The sequence below is a fragment of the Microtus pennsylvanicus genome, chromosome 14 (genome assembly GCF_037038515.1).
Source record: "Microtus pennsylvanicus isolate mMicPen1 chromosome 14, mMicPen1.hap1, whole genome shotgun sequence".
NCBI classification, from domain to species: domain Eukaryota; kingdom Metazoa; phylum Chordata; class Mammalia; order Rodentia; family Cricetidae; genus Microtus; species Microtus pennsylvanicus.
Window position 1 is genome coordinate 71,228,726 of NC_134592.1, and position 23,510 is coordinate 71,252,235.

Below are 23,510 nucleotides of genomic sequence, written 5' to 3' on the forward strand. Positions count from 1 at the left end.
AATTTGTTTCCATCTATCCATGAATTTTAATGTCTCTCTGCTGCCTGGATAATATTTTATGTGAATACATAAACATACATGAGAATAATGCAGTTTAAAAAGATCTCCAATAGCTTCAATATCTACATTTGAAAAGGAGAGAAAGGTCATTCTGCTGAATGTCTTTGTAAATTTTATATCTAATTTTTAAAGGAACCAAAGAGAACCCCTTAAGATGAGGGCTAAACTGCCAGTATATACAGAGCCAGAATCTGAAATTGGTCTTATACATTCACAAAGCTCTCTCTCTTTCTGTTTACATAGTCCCAATCACTCAAACTGAAGATGGTCTTTAGTAGATTCAGCACAGGGGCTGTAGCTCAGTGGTACAGTACTTAGCAAGCATATGTAAGACTCTGAGTTAACTGCCTAGTAACTCAACTTACACAAAATCATGTATGATTTAATGCCCTTTTAAATAATGTTAGTGCACCCGTGTATTTAGGGCTCATTCATTAAACCATATTACTGATTGTCTATTAAAGGGGAGTCTGATGTAGGTGGGTCTTCTTTCTATGTGTTGCTTTCATTGGTCAAATAAAGAAACTGCCTTGGCTTTTTGATAGGACAGCAGCTTAGATAGGCGGAGTAGACAGAACAGAATGCTGGGAGAAAGAAGCAGAGTCAGGCAGACGCCATGAAGCTCCGGCCCGAGATGGATGTGGGTTAGAATATTCCTAGTAAGCCACAACTCTGTGGTGATACACAGATTATTAGATATGGATTAAAGCAAGATGTGAGAGTTAGCCAAGAAGAGGCTAGATATAATGGACCAGGCAGTGTTTAAATGAATACAATTTGTGTGTTCTTGTTTCAGGTAAAGCTAGCCAGGTGGCAGGATGCAGCCCGCTGTTCCTTTTACAGAAGTAGTCACAGAGAAACCATTGAACAAAAATTTGCATTTGTAATACTTTACACTACAAATTTCACAAGTAACTCAAAGGCATCAAAAACTGAACTTGAAAAAAATCTGGGTGAAGTGAGTGTGGTATTCCTCGGCTACCTATAAACTGCATAGCAGGGGGTGGAGGGATGAGAAGATGACAGAGCAACCAAACTGTCCAGGTAAACCGCTGCTCTGCCTTTCACCAAGTCATCTCTAGATGCAACCTGGGGACTTTGTCTGGCATAGGTAGGTCAGATAAAGCAGACAGAATAAGGGAAAGCATGGTGTATCGGAGAGCAGACCCTCTGTGGAGAGGACAAGAAGTAGCTTCCTCACATAGAACTTAGCACACAAGATAACTGGAATTAATGTTTACAGGTACAGGGCTGTCCTGTGTAAGCCAAGAAAATAAAACTTGAAAGTGTCATGTAAACGAAAGCAGCTATTTCCCTCGCTGTCTCGGGTATGGGCCTGCGGATGTGATGGTCTCTGTCTTAACACACCCTTTAGTCCCACCTTCTCTTGCTCTTATTTGGGGTGGGGTGGGGAGTGCAGCTCATGTCTGGATTCTGCCAGCCAGATGTCTTATTGTTTCCAACACCGTAGCCATTGATCATCACAACACACTACTCTCCAGGCAACCTGCTCCCTTTCACCAGCTGCGATCACCTTCTCATGGGGTTATCCCCCAGATCTTTCTGGGACAGATGACACTGCTGATGCCTGAAATCTTGTTACATTCTTGTGTATCTGCCTACCATTCTTTTTTTATTATTTATTTATTTATTTATTAAAGATTTCTGTCTCTTCCCTGCCACCGCCTCCCATTTCCCTCCCCCTCCCCCAATCAAGTCCTCCTCCCTCGTCAACCCAAAGAGCAATCAGGGTTTCCTGCCCTGTGGGACGTCCAAGGATCACCCACCTCCATCCAGGTCTAGTAAGGTGAGCATCCAAACTGCCTAGGCTCCCACAAAGCCAGTACGTGCAGTAGGATCAAAAACCCAGTGCCATTGTTCTTGAGTTCTCAGTAGTCCTCATTGTCCGCTATGTTCAGCGAGTCCGGTTTTATCCCAGGTTTTTTCAGACGCAGGCCAGCTGGCCTTGGTGAGTTCCCTATAGGACATCCCCATGCTGCTCACTATCCTACCATTTTTGACTTCTGACTGCCTAACCGGTGTGAACTCGAGGTGTCTTAGAGCTCACCTATCGTAAACTAAGTCGGAGGCTCAGGGTGAGTCCATGCAGACTGGCTTCGCCACTGCTGCTACTCCGCTCACCACAAGTGGCCTCAGGGAAGTGTAGGGAGCTCAAAGGATGTAAGACATGGACCTTTTATAAAAGAATGACCAACTTTCAATCCCAGCTCTGTGGGTGCTGATGTATACAATAATGCCCCAGGTTGGACAGCTCAATCCCAGCACAGACAAGAAACAAATTTTATATCTGGTTATAAAAGAATCATACTCAGTGGCTGGTGAACCACTGACCTTTCTTGAAGTGTTCAACTACTCAGAAGACTTCAAGGGAAAAAAGGGAAGAGGGGGAAATGCTGATTATAGCTACCAACACCTAAGAATGATTGATTTCATATTTGTGCCAGGGGCCCTTCCATCCCTGAACTGCCAGGGTCATAGTGCTGATCAGTTAAAACACAGGCAGCGTCATGGCAGCTGGCCTTGGAAATGGGTTGGCAAGACAGTTCACTTTGCTATCGTTGTGTTTGCTTTAAGCTTTTGAATAATTTTTTTTATGTTTTTATATTTATATTTGTTTGAAGATTTCGAAATTTGCACCAGGATACCCTTAATTTTGGCACCATTTTATGTCCGTTCCATTAGACGTAATTTTAGATAGCCAGCTCCTAATTGATTTGTTACTGACCCAGCTATCTTTGTGTTCACAAGTATTTTTCTCCTGTTTCTTGCGTGATGAGGGGAGCTTCCACATGGGGGCTATTGTGTTAAGAGGTTCTGATCCTGCTTCTATCCCCCGTGTTAGGAGGTGACTGTACTTAGGAGGAGGTGACTGTACTTAGGTGATGACTGTACTTAGGCGGTGACTGTACTTAGGCAGTGACTGTACTTAGGAGGTGACTGTTCTTAGGCAGTGACTGTACTTAGGAGGTGACTGTTCTTAGGCAGTGACTGTACTTAGGTGGTGACTGTACTCAGGTGGTGACTGTACTCAGGTGGTGACTGTACTTAGGTGGTGACTGTACTTAGGGTGTACTGATTGCTTCTGCTTCACACATGATTCTGTTCAACCGACGGTTTCACTTTCTGAAGCCATGTGATGTTATTCTGGTTTATTCTATCTTCTGGACTTACTGTTCCAGATCTGGTCCAGCAGACCTATGCATCTGTGCTTGAAAAGAGGGGTGAGTATTAAGGAAAGAAATAGACAAGAAACAGAAGATAGAGTTGGGAGGGCATCCAGTGAGCGCCATGATGAGCCCCAAGTTTATTACTCAGGTTCTTATAAACCTCAACCCAAAGGGGGAAGGTAAAAGACTATCTTAACGAGATAAGGAAAACAAGTGTAATTACCTCCCTAATATCAAAACATCAAGGAACCACACCCTAAACCAAATATCCTGTTGACTGGCCTTTGAAGAGGAAGACATCAGTAGCCACACCTTTGGTCAATCCTCTTGTTGTCTAGGCAAGATATCCAGTGTCTTATCTTACCTTAGGTCAAACATTCTCTTGTACAACCTTGAAGGAGCAAGAATAAGTCTGAACTCCTTGACCTTTCATCATCAAGGCGGAATGGATCTACTTCTGTGGGCCTCCACAGTTCCATTCTTTCTGCCCCCATCTGGGGAACTAGAAGATGCTGACTTGGGCTGTGTGCTGTAGCTCAGCGATCTTCTGAGGGGGACGATGCCACTGATATGATGGAGAGTCGCAACGATTCCATGTGCTAACACTACTGAGCGTTTGGGAGCCTGGACACAGATATGCACTTTGCCCTTCCTGCTCTTTCTGGCATGTTTTCATCTCCATAGAAGAAGACCATTGTAGAGTTCTTGCCAGCCAAGTCGTCTGGCCACCCGCTGCTCAGAATGTCCATTGTGCTTCAGATGTTTGTCGGGTGATCTTCTAGCGCTCTGACTCCACCTCAGCTTGGGCTTTCTTCCCCTCCTGACCCCACGCTGACATTTGGCTCACTATGCCACTGCTCTCCCAGTTTTCAGTATATGCTGGCATCTCTCGTGTTAATGGACATGACTTCCACTCTGGCACCACGAAGCTCAAACACTGTTGGAGTGGCTTTTCCCAGCCACATTCCAACCCACTGATGAAGTAACAGCTCTGAGCTATTTCTGATTGCCCTACAGCAAGCCACAAGTTGCCAATACCTCAGCTCTTACAGGAGAAGTGTACTATAGGGAGTCTCTTCAAAGTACAGCTTCTGAGGTTTTTCTGTCTCCTCCCACCAGCTCTTCCTGACCTCCCCCTCTTCCATAAGGGAATTTCTCAAAATACTGGATCCCCAACTCTGAAAGAAAAAAGCAGTGGACAGATTGGGTTCTCCTCTGTGCTCTTCCTTTTCAGGCCTGTGACAAAGCTTCTACACTAGTTGCTTAAGGAGCAGATGCTTATGCTGGTACAATTGTGAGTTATGGGGCAATCAGAAAAATGCCATGGTAATTTTATTAAATTGTAATTAAACTGATAACTTCTTCTATTAGCAGTCTAACATCAGAGACTGGGAAGACTGTTGTTGTTTTTCCTGTTCATCAGACTTGTCACATTTTGGCCATTTGCCTGCTTATAACTTAGGAATTGAGGATATAATTCTCTTTTATAATATGGTAAGGCTCAGTGACCAATCTCCATACCTCTAGAACTCATTAGCAGTGTGTTTATTTCAGACCATATTTTTTTTGCATCAATTACTACAAAGTTTGCAAAATGGAAAAGATTTCAGCAAAACCTTGTGTGATGATCCCATGCACCAAGGTGTAAGTATCATATAGAAAACACAGAGATTGAAAAAGACCAATATAAATCCTTCTTCCAAAACTATTCTGAAGAAAAATTACACACACAAATGGGAAAATAAAACAGACTGTTGTTGAGTGCGGCAGCAGAAGTACGGGTAAGACCAGATGCTTCTCTGAAAAATGGCCTCTGGGGGCACTGAACCCAGAAGACTCAGGGGAGAAGGTGGCCGGGAAACAAAGGAAGACTTGATGAGGAAGGTGGCATTTGAGTTTTGGTGGGGGGCGGTGTGGATAAACAGAAGTTGATCACTTAAGAGAGAAATTTACTCCAGGCTAAGGGAGGTCCACGTGCCGAGTCCCAGAGATGGAGAGTTGGGAAGTTTATGTAGGTCTGTGTGGCTCAGACACAAAGAAAGGCTGTGAGATGGCACCATATGACTGTGTCCATCGTGAGGAGCTTGGATTTTATCCTCTAAGAATTAAAAATCTATAGTAAATTTTAAAGTGTGAAGAAATATGACTACATTAAATTGAGGGGAAATCACTGTTAAAATATTTAATACCTTTAATTATGAAATGATAAGTTTAAGAATAAACTCATGTCTGACTGCACTGCCTCTCCAAGGCTCAACTGCTATATAAATATGATCATACAGCACAGGGTAAGCCTCATCTTAGATAAGGCTTTCATCTCTCAGGAAACTCCTTCTATGTTCCTTCTAGTAAGAATTTCATACACATGAAAAGATGTTTCCTTCTTTATTTCTGCCTGGCTTCTTTACTGAGTGGAAGTTCCCACCCACACGTGTTCATGTCCCTCCCAGGCTTTGCTGACAATGTAACATGCCCACAGCCACCATCCCTCATTTCCAGATGAGAACAAAACACAAATCTCTCAGTGGAAGAAAACAACGTTGTCTTTAGTCACTGTAAAGTGCCCACCATGAAGATGCCTTCATAAGGATACTTGGTGACTTGAAGATAATTGTTATAAAACATCTACTAACAGAGGCTACAAGAAGAAAGGCTCACGGATCCTGTGGGTAACAAGCACCCAATCTATCTCCTTTCTCCTGTCCCGTATTTACCCTGCCAGAGCTGCCAGAGAGACCAGCACATTGGTAATGTGGCTGGGATTCCTAACCTTGCTGGAAATTAACACCCACTTTTCCAGCCCCTGCTGTCATTGTGGGCATATTAGGTACTTTATAAAAAACACCCTGCATGAGAAAATGGGCGAGTTGAAAGATAAACAGAAAACATGCGGTTTCTCAATGTGTCATAGCAGGGGAGATATGATTTTCAGGTCAAACTAAATTCCCTTTGTGTAACTGACATTTAGTCCTTCAGACATTTTTAATTCTAAAACACACGAGCAGCTACTGTACTGTGGCTTTTGCTGGTACTTTTTGCAGCCACGGTGTGGTAGGAAGTAGGGCCCGAGTTTCCTTGGCAACAATAGGGTAGAAGTGAAACACAGAAACCCAACTTGCCAGTGAATCATCTGAGGACTTCTGTTTCTGATCCCTGGAAATAGCCAGCCGACTGTTTGCACTTGCTCAATGCTTGCTGAGTTCCCACGAACTCTTCAGTGAGCATGAGACCTTTGGCTTGTTTGTTCAATCATTTAAAACAAACAAACAAACAATAACAATATGACTGCTCCATCAGACCTCGAGACTGGCATCCATACCCACTCCATTTGTTTCTCTTTTAAGAGTAACTCAGTGCACCAAGGAATCTTGACTGAGAAAGTCCCATTTCTATAGAGATGTCTGGTACACCCAGGAGGTTGCCAAGGCTTTGCCACAGCTCAAGTTTCTTAGCATCAAGGGACATGGATCTCCTGTAGCTCTCAAATCCAGACAGAACAAATATGCAAACAGCTGAGCAGAGGGGTGGTATGCCTTCACACCTACAGACTGTGGACAGCACTTAGTTTCTCCACTGTTTGTTTTTCACAAATATCAGACCTGATTCCTTTATCTCCATGTCTATTGAATTCACTCATTCAAGGTTTATTGCTCTCTTTGTCTTCCCAATTCAGACTATCCCCTACCCTTATTCTGCACAGAAGAGGAAAAAGCTATTCTCCATACAAAGACTGCTCTTGTGTAGACAATCGCATCAAGCTCCATAATGGTTCAATAACTGTTTATGATTTTCTTTATCAGTCATGATGGCTGCAGCAGTTGCCATGGCACCTGGGTCACAGAACATGTGTAATTATTGGGACAGGGAGTTGTATGTATATGGTGTGTGTGTGTTGTATGGCATAGGTACTTGGTAATGTAGATGTGCATGTGTGCCAGAGCACCTGGGGAGGCAAAAGTTGATGCCAGGTCAGGTGCCTTTCCTGATCAGTCTCTGGTGTGGGAAGTCCTTCTGTCTACGTGTTGCTTTCATTGGTTAATAAAGAACTGCGTTGAGCCTATGGCAGGGAAGAACAAAACTAGGCAGGGAAAGCTAGGCTGAATGCTGGGAGAAAAAAGGTGGAGTCAGAAAGAAGCCATGGAGCCTCCAGAGACAGATGTGCTGAAACTTTGCTGGTAGGCCACAACCTTGTGGTGGTTCACAGATTAATGAAAATAGGTTAAATTAAAATGTAAGGGCTAGCTGATAAGAAGCTAGAGCTAACAGGCCAAGCAGTGATTTAAATAACACAGTTTCTGTGTGATTATTTCAGGTCTACGCTAGTCGGGTGCCTGGAAACCAGCAAGCTGCCTTCTTACTACAAGTCTCTACTTTCGTTTTCTGAAACAAGAACTTTCACTGGACCTGCAGGTCATTGATTGGTCTAGTGTCACTGCCCCCAAGCTTCATGGGTCTGCCTGTTTCCTCCCTCCCTCACCTCGCACAGTCAAAGTCACATGGCACTCTGCTAGGCTTTATCTCATTATGGGGATCCAGACTCAGGTCCTCGTGATGATGCAGCAGGACTTTCCTGCGTGAGCCACCACGCATGTCTGTCAGTAAATCTTTATTGAATGACTGGCCGCAGCTGATAGCTTCTCCTAGGTCATTCCTTCCCCTGTTCCTGTTAGATTTACAGAAGCCTTGTCTCACATGTATGTGTGTCCCCTGCTCCAGATGCCTTTGGCGCCCTATATATACCTAGGCGATGTTAATCGGAGTCACAAGGACGTGCCACTCCACTGCTTGAGGTCATTTCCCGTTGCTATCTTCCTTCCTGTGACATGAGCCCTTGCACCATTTAAGTCACACACAGCCATTCACGCCATTTCCTTCATGCAAATGTTCCTCTAAGGTCCGCTACATCTGGTCAAGACTTATGAACTACCTTCACCCTCTCAGATCTTGACTTACTTCATCCATGTGGCCTTTCCTTAGATTTGTGCCTTATGAGTTTTCCTTTAAATCCTCAGACAATGTTGTATATTGATCTGGTTTTCACATCACTTGCACGTGGAAGCCACTGAGTGCCTTCTTCCCTAGCCCAGACCCTCCCTGAGCATCAAAAGAGTATTTCACTCAGATGCCAACATGTTCAAATTCTGAAATTGTGAAGGTATATTTATTGTGTTTCCTGTTGTAATGAGTCATTTTGGTTTTATGTATATAAATCAAAATACAATGCTTCCAGTGTATTTCCATATATCTGGGGAGATGTTAAAAGGAAGAAGCTATTCTGCTGTACTTACTGCTGTATATCCTGGGACTCTTCACCACACAGTCTTTACACTATCCCATAGTCTCCTCAGCTGTCACTCATCATCATTTCAAATCTGCTCCTCCTTTGCTTGAATCTCTTTCACTGTTCCCCTAGTTCCAGTGCTTCCGGAAGGGTCTGAGTGGAGAGAGATTGACACAGGAAGCTGAGTCAGATAAGCTGCTCATAAGATAACTAAGGAGAAGTTGCTGGTGCATAACCAAATAATTAAAAAGTGATTGCGCACACAGGATAAGTCATCTCTATTTCTAAAGAAGAATAAGAGAGTTGGAAGCTACTCTTACACTTTCTCAACTCTTCCAGGGCCATGGTTATAGTTTATATCCCAATCAATTTTCATGTTGGCAATATGTACCCTATCTCCCCTGCTGCCCAAAACTCATGAAAATGTTGGTGTCTCGCTCTTCATGCTCCCCTCTACCTATCCTGAGTATTCCTGATTAACCTACTGGACCGAATAGCTTAATATCAAACACACGAAAAGAGCACATCTTTAAACTTGATATCAGCAATACTTAATATTGATATCCATAGCCTGCTTCAATAATACAATAAATTCCATCATCGTTTGAGGGAACAGACAGGTCTGTAAGCTCCTCACACCTCTTCATGTGGTCCATCGAGGTTCTCACCGTTATACTTTAGCCATTGAACCAGGAAACACAAATGCAGCCATTGGGGGCTCATATTTGCATCCTAGCATTGCACAAGCAAACTTGCCTAGTAGTAATTTCAGAAACAGATGAAAGTTTAATCCCATGCTTTCTGTATGAGACTCCGTTGTCCCTATCATGTAGATGTCTGTGTGTCCCTGTCACCTAGATGACAGGTGTCTCTCTGTGTGGTAGCAGGCTGAACTCCCCCAATGCTGTCCACCCATCACAGCTACCTTACAGGAGGATTGTTGCCTAAAGGACATAGAGAGGTCTTCTGAAGCCAGATGATGTGCAGATCCTGGCTATGCCTAGCCTCAGGACTCTTGATGTGTTATTTCATCTAGTAAACCAGTACATCTACCAGAATAAAAAAGACCAGGTTAATTAAAGCAAATATAAATTTACCCAGCTCACAGATCTTGAGGCTTGGAACATAAAGGGCACAGTCTAGTAAGGGACTTCCTGCTGCATCACAGCATGCTGGATGAGAAACCTAATTGAGAGAAGAAAGGACCGGCTTGTTTCTAGAATATACCCATTGTCTAAGCAGCAGCATCACTCCATCGGTATGGGCACAGCCCCCAAGATCTAGTTACCAAAATCCACTGCTTTCCAACGCTGTTGCATTGTGAGTTAAGTTTACAATGCTCTGTGGGGGCCATATTCAAACTATAGTAGCAACCAACCATGCCAAAGTGGAAAGAATCGCAGAGTAATTGAAGGTGGGGAGTGAAACGGAAGACACACGGGAGGCTGCTGGCATTCTCCTTGCTATCTAATGGACTTATTCTGCACCCAGTTTCCTTGTCTGTAAGAGAGAGGAGAGTAAAGTCCTTTGAAGAGTCACACAGAGATCGGGCACTGAGATCGGTCACTGAGATCGGGCATGGAGATCGGGCAGGTTGGTATGCACAGAGCATGCGGAACACTGTTCTGCACCCAGCAAATGCTGCGGGTAACAATTTGATTCCTTGGTACTCGGATTGTCTTCTTTTAAACAAAGCGTTGTGGCACATTTCAAATGGAGGGTGAAGCGGTACTCAGTGGGTTTTAGGGCTTGACTTCTGAGACCGTTTCTAAGACATTCATGGCCCTCTAATCTCATTCATAATCTCCATAGTCTTTCTAGACATGCTTAGTTTGCACAATCAGATTGAAGATCGCACAGAAATAGCTCTCAGCACTTTACTTCTCTTTCAGATATAGCTTGAAGTGTGGCCGCATGTTGAAATTGAAAGCCATATAAAAAATGTAGCTCAACCTACTTCTTGTTCAATTTTCAGGAATATTTTTTTGGCTAGTGTGAAATAAAACACAAGTTAGTGCTAGCTTGATATCACTGGGCTATGAATAAATCACCTCAGACCAAGGCAATGTATGGACAATGGGACTGATTCCTAGCTGTGAGGAAAAGCTACCAAAATACAAAAGTGAGATACGATGTAAATGATCAACCAGTCTCTTAAGATTTTATTGAGTATTCTCATGTCACAGGCAGGATTCCTTATCTGTTTAAGGAGACAGAAAGTCACAAGTGAATGGAAGCGTCTTTTATGGAGGGTATCACGGAAGGATTGTACTGATGGATGGGACCTTCTAGACTGACTTCACCCTCTGCCTCCACCTTATGGTAATCTGGGATGATCTGAGCAGAAATCCTGACCTTAGAAGTCCACACTGGGGAAGGATGTTTCAGACTGAGCAGGAGGTACAAAGGCCACTGTGAGCCTGCCCTTGCTCTTCCACACCCAATACCCCCTACACAGGAGAGGGGAGGAGGGAGGCTCCTGCCCGCATACACAGAAGGGAAGGGGCTCCTGCCCTGCACTCAGGAAAAAGAAATGGCTCCAGTGCAGACGATTTATGAGAAGACCCCGGAGTCTGGGGGCCATGAAGAAGTTCTCTACAGAGGCTTGGAAGCTACCGCACAGAAGGCAGAGACAGTACTATGAAAAACAGAGTTAGGAAATACCAACCACGGAGTCAATGGCCAACAGTGCTTCTACAATTTGGAGTTTGGAGTTATATGATACAAAATTTACGTATGTTTTTAGTTTCCTCTCCCTCTTTCTCCTACTTTCTGTTTATGCAGGTATTTATTTTCAGAATGAAACTAATACTACTCTTTGTTAAAGAGCTCAAAAGTAACTGACATTTAAAATGAACTAATATTCAGCCCCAAACCCTGTGTTACTAAGAGCTCAATCCTGGGGCAGCTTTTAAAGTTACACTTGTAGTTCTCTGACTTCAGCGAATGAGGGCAAAGAAAGAAAGCAGCTGATGCAGCTGATTGCTTTGTAAGGAGAAACTCTGAGGTCTAAGCGCAGATGAAGACAAACAGGGCTGAAAAGAGGTCAAGCCGATCCGAGTCAAGGTTGTTTGGCCTTGGTCAGGACCATATGCTGGAGGAGTGCTTTGATCTCATTCTGGCTAAAATGTGTCAATAAGAGATAAGGTCCCATCTCCCTGTGGAAGTAGATTTGAGGGAGAGCAACCCTAGGAAGTTAGACTTGTTCTGATGAGCAGGGGCTCCAGGGGGAGGGGACAGCGGCAGTGGTGTAGTTGATGGTCACACTCCAGGGCATGAATGGGACCTAGCCAAAGACAAAATCACGACAGAAAACACCCTGCTCATTCAGGGCATTCAGAAGCATAGCCACATACACCCTCCTTTCCTTTTGACCTACTTTCCCACGTTGGGCTTAGTACCCTCTCGGTTAGCAAAAATAGAGTTTCAGGTGCCTTCTACTGGGCAGTGTGGTACCCAGCTTCCAGGGACTGAGAGCCCATGCACTTGCCAACGCTGGGATGAGCTGAGACACTGAGAGTGACTGAGCAGCTGCTACCTCTGTTCTAGAGAATTCTGTCTCTCTCCGTTCACATGCTCATTTGGGAACCATGGATGAAGAACAAGAGATGGGGATGACACAGTTGTTCTTGGTTGTCCCAGGGTTCTCAGTTCGTGCTTGATAGATGAAGAGGTACCTCCCACGGTTCTCAGTTCGTGAGAGTTCAGGGAGCGGTGCCTCCCCTAAGCAGGTCCCCAAACCACTACGGTGGAGCCAGGAAGACCTCAAGTACAGCACCTCTATCACAGGAGTCACGGGGGAGAATTCTCTGTCAAAGGTATATGGAGATATAAGGACACATATCACATGTGTGTATCCTCTATGTGTGCATGCACATTTGTCATGGTCATTAAAATTCTCTACTTTATGTTTTCACTAATGAAGGTAGCTCCCTTCACCAATACATCCTTAAAGCATTTTGCTGCAAATAACACAGATAATCTGTCATCAAATGTATTACTCAAACTATAACTAAAAGTATCCTGCTATTGAACTTTTTTGTTGATTTTCAGTATTATGAATGATGCATAACGAATGTTTCCAGTTATTCATTTTCAGGATTGGTCAGTAGCTATAGACCAGGCGTGATCAGTCGATGGAACGGTCATCAGGGCTCTTAAGCCATCCTCTCCAGTGGCTCTCCTATAGGCAGTGGGTTAGAAGACTGCCCAAAATGTAAAATACTAACTCCAAGTCACTTTTTATTATCACCCTACTGAAAAAATTAGAGGGAAAAAAGAATTCTTAGTAGAATTAAAATGAACATTAAACGATCAACCACAGATTAAAGATACCACGTAGTTTTTGAACTACACAAAATGCCCTATGTGTTTCCTTTCAGAAACAGTATTTTCTGACCATGTTTCTACAGACCTTGGAATTAGGTTGCTTTTGAATCCCATATATTTGACTTTTGGCTACTTTTGAGGAAAGAAATTCCTAAAACTTATTGATACATTAATACATTTAAGATAATATGACCTATAGGTTGGATGACAATTGTATGTTTAAGCAAAAAACACCGTGTGAATGAAGAGCTTGCTTTAACTAATAAAGCAGAAATATTAGGATTTTAACATTTTCATTTGTAAAAAAACACCGTGTGAATGAAGAGCTTGCTTTAACTAATAAAGCAGAAATATTAGGATTTTAACATTTTCATTTGTAATCTAAGTTATGCTTATGTAATTAAATATTTCTAGATGAAATACTTTTCTTTGGTATATAGAAATAGTTAATTTTATTCAATTATAGAATAAATTTAAATAGCCTTGATCCTGTGAGACTTCAACTGAAATAGTCCAATGTCCTTTTTATAGTTCTCTATCAGACAGCTGTTTCATTGCTAATATTGTTACCTTTTTCATATTTGTTGATTCCTTAGTGGAAGTTATGAAATAAATTGATCAACTTTCCCAATAATATTTATTATCTCACTATCCATATATCTCCTGTAGTTTATGAAAACTTTAAAAGTTAAAAGTTTATGCACTGTGAATAAGGTCAATGCGGTTTTAGCAATAACCATCCATTCTGATATCCTTTCAGAGATGTGGCAATTGCCATCCCAATAATGCGGGTTCTTCTAAACTTTCTTCTGTGCACTTGTAAAAATAAATAGTTATAAAAATATATAATGTTTGGTTTTCCTCTTTTATACAAGTGGTAAAACCTGCCTTCCATGGGACCGAATCCCCAACTGTTCCTTGTCCATGTCATCTTCCTTTTGACCCCTGTACTGGATCTGAGAACACAGTCCATCTGTCCTCAGCTATGCAGTACTGTCGTAGAGGGAGATTAAAGGTAGACTAACTTCAGCTTCTTGAAAGTTCTCCACACCCGTTTCCAGAGTGGAAGTCTCAGTTTGTAACCTCAACCGTAAACGAGGATCCGCCTCGCCCCACACCCTCTACAGAACTTGCTGTCAGTTGTTTTTATGTTTCATTTTGTTTTGTTTCATTTTAATCTTAGTCATCCTGAAAGGGTTAAGGTAAAATATAAAAGTTATTTTGATTTGCATTCCTCTAATTTCTAAGGATGATGGGTGTTTTTGAGATATTTCTTAGCCATGTTTATAATCTCTTTTGAGAACTCTTCAAATCTGTAACTTATTTTTTTGAATGTGTTGTTGAGTTTTGATGTTGTTTGCTTACATTTTATTCTGATTTCTTTATATATTCTGCATATTAATCCTCTGTCGTGTGTGGCTGGCCAACTCTCTCCCCCTCTGTGAGATTCCTTTTCACTTGATTGTTGCCTTCATCAGGCAGAAGCTTTTTCGGTATATGAAGTCCTACTTGTCGAGTGTTGACCTTCATTCTTGGGCAAATGGAGTTCCATCCGAAAAGTCCCTCCCCACATCAACATCATGTAGGGCACTGCCTGTGTTTTCTGAACCTAGTAGTTTCCTTGTTTCAGGTCTCGTGCTTAGGTCTTGGATCCATTTGGAGGTAGTTTTTATGTAATGTGACAGATACAAGTCTAATTTATTTCTTCTGTTTGTGGGTATTTAGTTTTCTGAGTACCAAGATACTGTTTTATCTCTTATCTGTCCATCTGTCTGTCTGTCCGTCCGTCTGTCTATCTATCTGTCTATCTTGGCATTTGTCAAAAAACAAGGAGTTATAGTTACATGTCTGGGTCTTGCCTACATGTATCATACTGTTTTTATTACTATGGTTCTGCAACATATTCTGAAATCTAGAATGACAATCCCGCCAATATTATTTTCCTTCCCCAAAATTGATTTGACTATCTTGAACCTTTCGTGATTACATATGAATTTTAGAATAGTTTTGGTGTGTGTGAGATAAATGAGATAGGGATTTTACTTGGGACTGCATTCACCTGTAAATAGCTTTACAAATATTAACTTTATCTATTTAATTTTCAAATTTTATTTATTTTCAAATATTAACTTTATCAATCCATGAACATATTTTAGTGTCTTTCTCAATATCTCTTTCTTCAAATTTACATTTAGAGTATAATCATCCAAAATTTATTTTATGAATAATGTAATCATTGTTTTTCAAGCAAACAGGTAATTTTCCCCCAAACTTGTGCCTAGGATTTGATTAACTGCCACGCTTATATTATATGAAAGATCATATATGATTCAGTTTAGTTCTGTAATTCATTTCCATTGGTACGGTTCTCAGTTCCTGCCCCAGTGCGTGGTTTTTACTTGTATGATTTGAAAATACATTTAATAGTATTAAATACTATTAATATAAATAGTATTAAATAGTGCAATAGATAAGGTCACTTCTTGGTTTTATTTTGCTGGGTTTTATTTTTATATGGTCACAGTCCTTTATGAATTTCAAGCTTTGTGTGTCCTTAACACATCAAAATTAATATTATACCAAATCTATAGACTGTTTAGAAAAGAGCAGACACTTTCAAAGTGTGGAATCTTCCTATTCGTGAACAAAGTATTATCCCCTCTCCTCTCTCTTCTGCTTTATTCCCCTAAATTCTCAATAGGGTTAATTCTAAATCTTTCATATGGCCGCAGCTATTATAAATAAAGCATAGGCTCTAGAAACAACGCTGTTCCTGGCTGTGCTCATTCCGAGAACAAGCCATGCCACTGTGTTGATCGGACCTCCTGTAACCCTTCTCGTGTGTGCATCACTGACTTGGTGAGGAAGCTAATCGGACAGATAGGAAATATTTTTCAGTGCCTGGGAAAGGAAGAGTTGGTCAGATGGTGTGAAGTTCAGCTGTGGGACACACGTTTGGCAGGGTGTGCTACTTCTAACAGACGTTTTGTGCATGCTCATATCCTCTCTTCTACCTCTGCATCTCAGAATTCCGCAGTGCAACCAACTAACGTGTCTGACACAACACTCAATTCTGCAGACATTTCACTTTTTAAATGATACGAGGATCACCTTTCAGCTCAACGGATTCTGAGGAACTAGAAACTATCTCACAGTATACAGACTTCCTTTTTCTCCACTTCTCATACTTATTGCTACAGATACTTGGCTTTTGTTCCAATGTGTTAACACCATGAACTTCTCACCATTAAAAAAAAAACCCTGTCAGACCCCCAAATGATACCACCAGAAAGTAAGATGCACAGAACAAATGAGCTCACACAGAGAAACAGTGTTCCCCAGCAACATATATCTGACCAAACATTACACGGAATACTTTTGCTTGCCTTAAAATGTTTGGATTACTTCTTTCTTTCATTTTAAGATAAGCAGTATTTACAGTTCAATGAAAAATTAACTAAATTTGGCAAGATGTAAGGAGTTCAAAAGTTTGTGAAGGTACAGAAGTCATGTTTTATCTGAATTGGAGACTCACTCTTTAACCTGGCTACAAAACTAATTGTTCTGGATATTTTGCACTGAAAACTCATGAATCTTTGGACATTAGGTAAGAAATGGAACAGCAAATATGACACAGGAGCTAGTGATGTGACACCGTCCTTAAATAAGAAAGGCTGTTTTGTAGCCAGGTGTGGTGGCTGAAGTTAATAACTCCCGTACTCAGGGAGACTAAATCAGAAGGACTGGCAAGTATTCCAAGCTTGCCTGGGTTATAGAGTTAGTCAAACAATAGAAAACACACACACACACATGCACACACACACTCATGCCAATAAAGAATGTTTTGATCCTGAGTAGTGGAGGTGACTAGGAGCATGTTAGTTTTCACTAGCTAATGCTTAACTTGCAGCTTAACCATTGTCCCTGTGCTCCTGTCTGCACGGTGTCAAGACTGGACCTTCATTTAAAGAGAAATTCTTCAACTAGAAGCCAGACACATCATATGTAAAAGGATGAAACCAGATTCATGAAAATTTAAAAACCGAGAGCTATAATAGGTGACATTAAAATAGAAATCTCTCAGTTTTTAATTAATGAAATCAAACAGTTTTAGTAAACTAAAGAAGTTTCTTAAAATTTCTACTTAATCTCTTAAATTAAGCCAGGACAATGACTGAATGCCAAAATCAAACCATTTCTTCTTTAAACATCAAAGAACATGTTTTACTTAATCTCTAAGTGACTTCAGGGTGAAAGAAAACCACGATTAGCTCCATCACATCCTCCAGTCATGCTGAAGTAGGCTATTCACTTTTGTTATTATCGTTGTAATTATATTTATTAATGTATTATGAAGAAAAAGTTAGGAACTTATAGAAATTAAAATCCAATGTTGTTTTTTTTACATTTTATATTTTGTGTGTGTGGGTGTTGCGCCCACCTGTGGGTATAAGCATCACGTGTCTGTCTGCAGTCCATGCACATCAGAAGAGGGTACTGGATCCCCTGGAACTGGGATTACAGAGGACTGTCACACAGGTGCTGGAAGTCAAGCTCGGGTCTCTGCAAGAACAAGGAGTGCTCTTAACCACTAAACCATTCTCTATACAAAGCCAACACATTTAAGACATAGTCATCTAAGCAGCGGTCCATCGGAAACTAGACCACTGTGACCCCTGACATAAAAACTTCCTCCATAAAGGGAATAGCTTCAATGATCATTGATTAACTTGCTTATTACACTTGAAGTTTATATTCATGAAACAATGTTGAATATATGTTTATTTTGTGCTATCTTCTGACCATTTTATTGCCATTTAAACTTGCTCTCTGACAGCTTCAAACCTGTGCGTTCTGCCCACTTAGTGCTCCCATCCTCTCCCATGTCCTGCCTACCTTGCCTCTGTGTCCCTCCCCCACAAATCACTTTCTCATGAACATGTTTGTCTGTTTTGGTTTTCAATCCAAACATGAATTTGGAGCTAACTGTTGTAGTCTTGTGATGATACAACTGAAGTTTCCATTTTTTCAGAATCTATCAATAGCCAATACATAGTTGAAGAGTAAGGAATGTATGTACGGTAGCATAGGTAACTGACCAGTGGTTACAGCACTGAAGAAAATGGCCCTCTTTGTTTCTGTCATCATTAACCACATTAATCCCTCAGGGGGATAGAGGCCTCAAGGGCCTCTCTGCCATTCATGATAGACCATTCGTGATGGTCCCAGTCTTGTGCAGGCCTTGTGCGGGTGACCCCAGCTGGCAGGCAGTGACAGCTGCTATGACGTCATGAGTGAAAGAGCTGCATCCAGGAAACACCCTTTGACTGACCATCTTCCAACCCTCTGGTTCTTAAAATCATTATGTCCCCTCTTCCATTGTGTTTGCTGAGCCTTGGAGGGGATGTTAAATATTCATTTTAGGCAGGAGCACTCTGACATTCTTCTGACCATGGATGTGTTTCTGTATAACAACCATTGACAGCTGCAAAAAGAATCTCCTTCAAGGAACAACAGCAACAATCTACAGCTATAAACACAAGTATTTAGGAGGCCATTTGACAACATAATCATTTAGCAAAACTAGGACCTATAACTTCCCCAGATACATAGAGAGTTGACCAGGTTATTGTACCAGGCATGAGTTCCCTCCTATGGAGTAGGTCTTAAGTCCAATCATAAAGAGGTTGGTTACCCCAGCAGTCATGCCACTGTTATAATTGAGGTTATAGCCTATCTGGAAAAGCATTATTGCAGTTGTTGGGTTTAACATTAAGACTACTGATGACTGTTGGCCCCTAGCTTTTCTAGGAAAGCTATCCAGTTCAGCCCCAACTTGAATTCTGTGTCCTATGACAAAACTATGTCCATATATATCAGTTTTGAAAACATATCAGTGGCTGTCATAAAATTGTAATAGTCATTGCAGGTGCTCATTCCTTTACCTGCATTATTGAATGACAGATTTATGAGGGATGAATACTGCAATTATGAGTTTTGTTGTACACAGGCACCAGGAGGGGGAGTTATCTGAAGGACATCTAGATGGTAAGTAGAAAAACTAAGATTCTCCCAGTATCTAACTCGAGAGTTCAGATCGTCAAGCTTGCTTCTTCTCCTCTCCTCTCTCCTCTCTCCTTTTCTTCTTCTCCCCTACTCATCCATCCTAATCTTTTCTTTTTCCCATCGTTGCTCTCCTCTCCCTTCTTTCTTCCTCATTCCACGCACATATAGGTATGGATATTAAAGCACAAATATTAAACATTCCATATAGATAGGAAAACTGAAGATCAGTGCAGTTAAGCAACTTGTACACATGAACAGAATTATAGTTAAATGATCTGGGAGCCAGAGCATTTAGCTTCAATTACAGGGCTTTTTAACCACTATTCTCTCTATCATCTGTGAAAAGGGCTTCTAACAAAAACATGCCATTTCTAGCAATAAAACCTATACAAAGATACATGAGTAGAAATATGACATTTATTTTTATTTTCCATCTCTAGTCCCAATTGTTTTAATGACCAATTCTTGGAACCAGCAAAGTCTGGGAACATTAATATGATGTGTTGCAGTTTTAAGTCAGTTAATCATGAATAATGTTTTTTTTATAGATCCTAAAGTTATATTTGACTTATTACATACACAAAATGAAATAAAAAGAGGGTAAATATTCTAGGACTAAAAATGGAATTAAGGTAGATGACTACTTCATTTGGAGAGGGTTTTAAAAAGATGCCACACTTAGAAACAGAAAACTGGATTATGATCGTCAGTGTCCACACCCAGGGTCATATGCATGGTATGAGGTGCCCGTTGTTATGAACACACCACCAATGGCAACAAAGTAATCCCAAGCACTGTCCCCATTATGACATGACTCTGGAACCATTAGCGAACCAGCATCTATGACTGCATCTCTCAACTCAGATCAAATAGAGAAACATCTATTTGCAGTAGATGGTGATTAACACACAGACTCAAAATTGGTCAAGATGCCAAGAATAAGGGGTTATGGAATTCTCAGTTCAAAATAGGATATCTATATCATAGCCCCTCATTTTCAGGACTCTGGGATCATTATGAAAGAGGGAACAGAAAGATTGCAAGAGCCAGAGGTGTTGGTTGACTATAAGAATGTTTTTGCATACAGTAAAGCAGTTGCACATAGAATACATAGTGGTTATGAGAGCTTGCACAAGACCGGCATGAGCTCAAGCCAGACAAAAGACAGCGTGGAGTGGGAAGGTAGCCACAGATCTCCAGCTCTAGCAGAGAAGACATTAGCAGTTGAGAGCTGTGCAGAGACAAAGGGTTAGCTTTCTTTAGAAGTGCATCTATTAGTAGATTGGCCATGCTCCAGTGGAAGGCCAAATATTCAAGAATATATGGGGGCAGCACAAATGGGACTCAACAGTTTAAAAAAATAATACACTAAATTGGATAGGCAGGAAAGTGGGGGTGGATCTGGGAGGAGCTGGAGGAGGTTAATATTGTCAAAACACACTGTCAGAAATTCTCACAGAATTTATACAACACCAGATGCATTATCAAAGAAGGTATTTGGAAAGCAAAGAAACACCTGAAAAGAATTTCAACATCACTAGCCACAAGGAAAGAAAGATCAAAACATGTGTTGCCATTGCTCCGTATTAGAGTGGCCAAGGCAAATATTACTGATCAAAATAAAGTCCAGGTGGAGAGGTGGCGCCGCTGTGGCCTGCTGATGGGGGCACAGACTGGAGCTGCCTCTTTGGAGTACGGCTTGAAAGTTTCTTAACAAGTCAGAATGCATTTCCACAGGATTTCCACAATTAGAGATTTACTGCAGACAGCTGCAATCCCATGCACATATATAATCCTCGGTATGAATACCTATCTCAATTCTTTGCACAATTTCTCAAGATGGAATGAGCCAGTGAGTCCTTCAGTGGAAGAGTGGTAAGCCAGAAATGCCTTAGGCATACAGTGGAATGCTGGTTACTAAAGGAAGCAATAAATGAGCAACACCTTGGTTGAATCTCATACTTTACTAAGTGGTAAAAGGTAAAAAATTATAAACCGCAGGACTATATTTATATGGGAATCTCAAAAGTAAGAAAACTAGTTTGGTGGAAAATTGTTAAATGGAAAGGGAATGGGAAGAGGAGAGGTGGGAAAGCTGGGCTGTAAACAGAAAGCATGAGGACATTTGGAGCTGGGGTGGAGGGGGTGGTCTGTATACTTTACCTACATCTATACACTTGTAAACTTCATCAGATTTGAATAGGCGTATGACAATGAGAACTTAACAAGACTATTATTTATATAAATATGTTTGGTTCTTCTTTGGTGCTTTTTTTCCAAGCACTTACACAAAAAATAAATGGAAAGGCAGGGACTGACTGATTAAAAGGGACATTACTAATCAGGTTTTAGGAAGTGTATATTCATTCACTTGATTGAGAGTTTTTCTGTAAATCACTTCTTTTATTTGGCGAAGCTTCACTTTCTGGTTTCTAAAAGGTGGGTAGATTGATCTGTAGATAAGAAGAGGATGAAGCTCTTATCACCTAGAAGTCCCCGACAAAGAGGTTTGGACAGACTCAGAAATGCCGCCAAGCTTGGGTGCTGACAGAAGAGCAGCCGAAGCAGAGTTTGTAGGGGACACTGAGAGGCAACTCAGTAGCAAGGTGTCTGTGAACTCGGTCACACTGGCCTTCTAGGCCACTTCAAGGATGTTATGCAAAACCAGGAAAATTGTGAGAAGCAGAGAGACATATCTGGATTTGTTCTAAAAATCCGTGTTTGGCATATTGCATAGACAGAAGACCAGTGTGGGAGACGATGTGCTGAGGCAGCCAGGCGGAGAGAGAAAATGGGGCCATGTGGGGCCATAGAAGAAGCAATAATTTAGCAAATTACAAAGCAAAGTGATATAAAAGATTGAATTAAATAAGTACTTTATCAGAGTAAAAGTATTAACATGCTAATGTTTCCTCTTTGCATACTTGTCATTCTATAAAAGACATTTATATATTTTTCTTTTTGACTTTATTATGAAATTATTATATACTTCTCTTATTGGTATTATTAGGTTAGAGAGATAATCTGTTTCAATTGGAGAGAAGCAGCACAGGGTAAGCTCTATATGAAAAAACCACGGAAGCGATGGTCGCGACATGAGCTGTGTAGAGTAAAGCAGGATTGCTGATATTTCCCCATGTCTTTCATGCTGCAGTCATGTGAAGAGGAATAGTTCTCTAACAAGCAAGATAAACAAGAGCGTCCTCACTGCCAAGCTCCGGTTGAAGAGGACTCTCCCCTTGCTCCTGCCTACAGTCATTTCCTCATTTTACATGACAGTGGCTTAGCGGCTCCTTTTCTCTTTTGCAGCAATCTGCCCTTCAGCTAGTTTTGAATTAAACTGCTGTGCTTATTTGGTGAGAATCTTTTTCAGTATTCCAGACTGAATGCTTCCACTGTTCTCAACCGGCACAGAGCCTAAAGGCAACTTTCAAAACACAAACACAAAACAAAAGGAGATGGAGTAGTGTGCGATCATGGTATCTGGCTAGTAATCTCTCTTGCGTTGTTGACAAACCTAACTTTACCTTTTCAGGGCCAACACAGGCTATGTAATGAGATCTCTCTCTCTCTCTCTCTCTCTCTCTCTCTCTCTCTCTCTCTCTCTCCTATCTCTTTCTCTTTTCTCTCTCCCTCCCTCCCCCCTCATTTATATTTTTATTTCTGTTTTCTTTTCTTTATGAGAAAGGGTACTACCCTTTAGCCCAGATTGGCCTCCAGCTCGTGCTTCTTTTTGGAACTTGAGGAAAACCACCATACCTGGCAGAGGGAGGCATTGGGAGTATATTTTTTGAGTTTGTTTTATTTGCTTGTTTTTCATGCAGGGCCTCACTATGTATCCTGGAACTCCTTGTGTAGACCAGTCAGGCTGGCCTTAAACTCACAAAAATAACTTTTTCTGCCTCTCAAGAATTGGGGTTGAGGTCAGACTCTTAATGCCTGAACCTAAACATTTCACTGATGCTCACTGCTCAACCCAGTGAAACTCGTGATTTAAAACTTTTCCTCAAAGCCTGTCAAAAAAAAAAATCTAAGTAAGAAAATGCATTTAGTAATGAGCTATATTGAATTATTTCTATGATGTGTGCATGCTTCAGACACAACACATTATACATGATGAAAAAAAAACATATCTGTTGGGCCATCGAGAGGGCTGAGAGGGTGGATACCTCCTGCCAAGCCTGATGACCTAATTTCAATTCCCAGGGCCCACATGGTAGTGAGAACTCCATCCCACAAGTTGTCTTCTGATGTTCACAAGAACGCCATTGGTATGCCCTCCTAATTTTATCCCTTAAACCCATATCTATTACTTTAGAAAAACAGAACTTTAAAGAAAACAAACTTTTAAATGAAGGAAGATGTGAATAACAGTCCTGGTGCCGGCCATTTGTGTGCACAGGTGAACACATCTGGTGTGTTGGTTATGTCCCTGTATTCACTACCCAGCCTCTGGGGAGAGGGCTCATTGAAACATGAGAGAGTGCGCTGTCACCGCCAATTCCTATGTCTCCTGATTGCGTTTGGTCCGATTCCGGCTAAGCAGACTTATCCTTCAAGTATGAAGCTCTGCTATTTAAAATTCT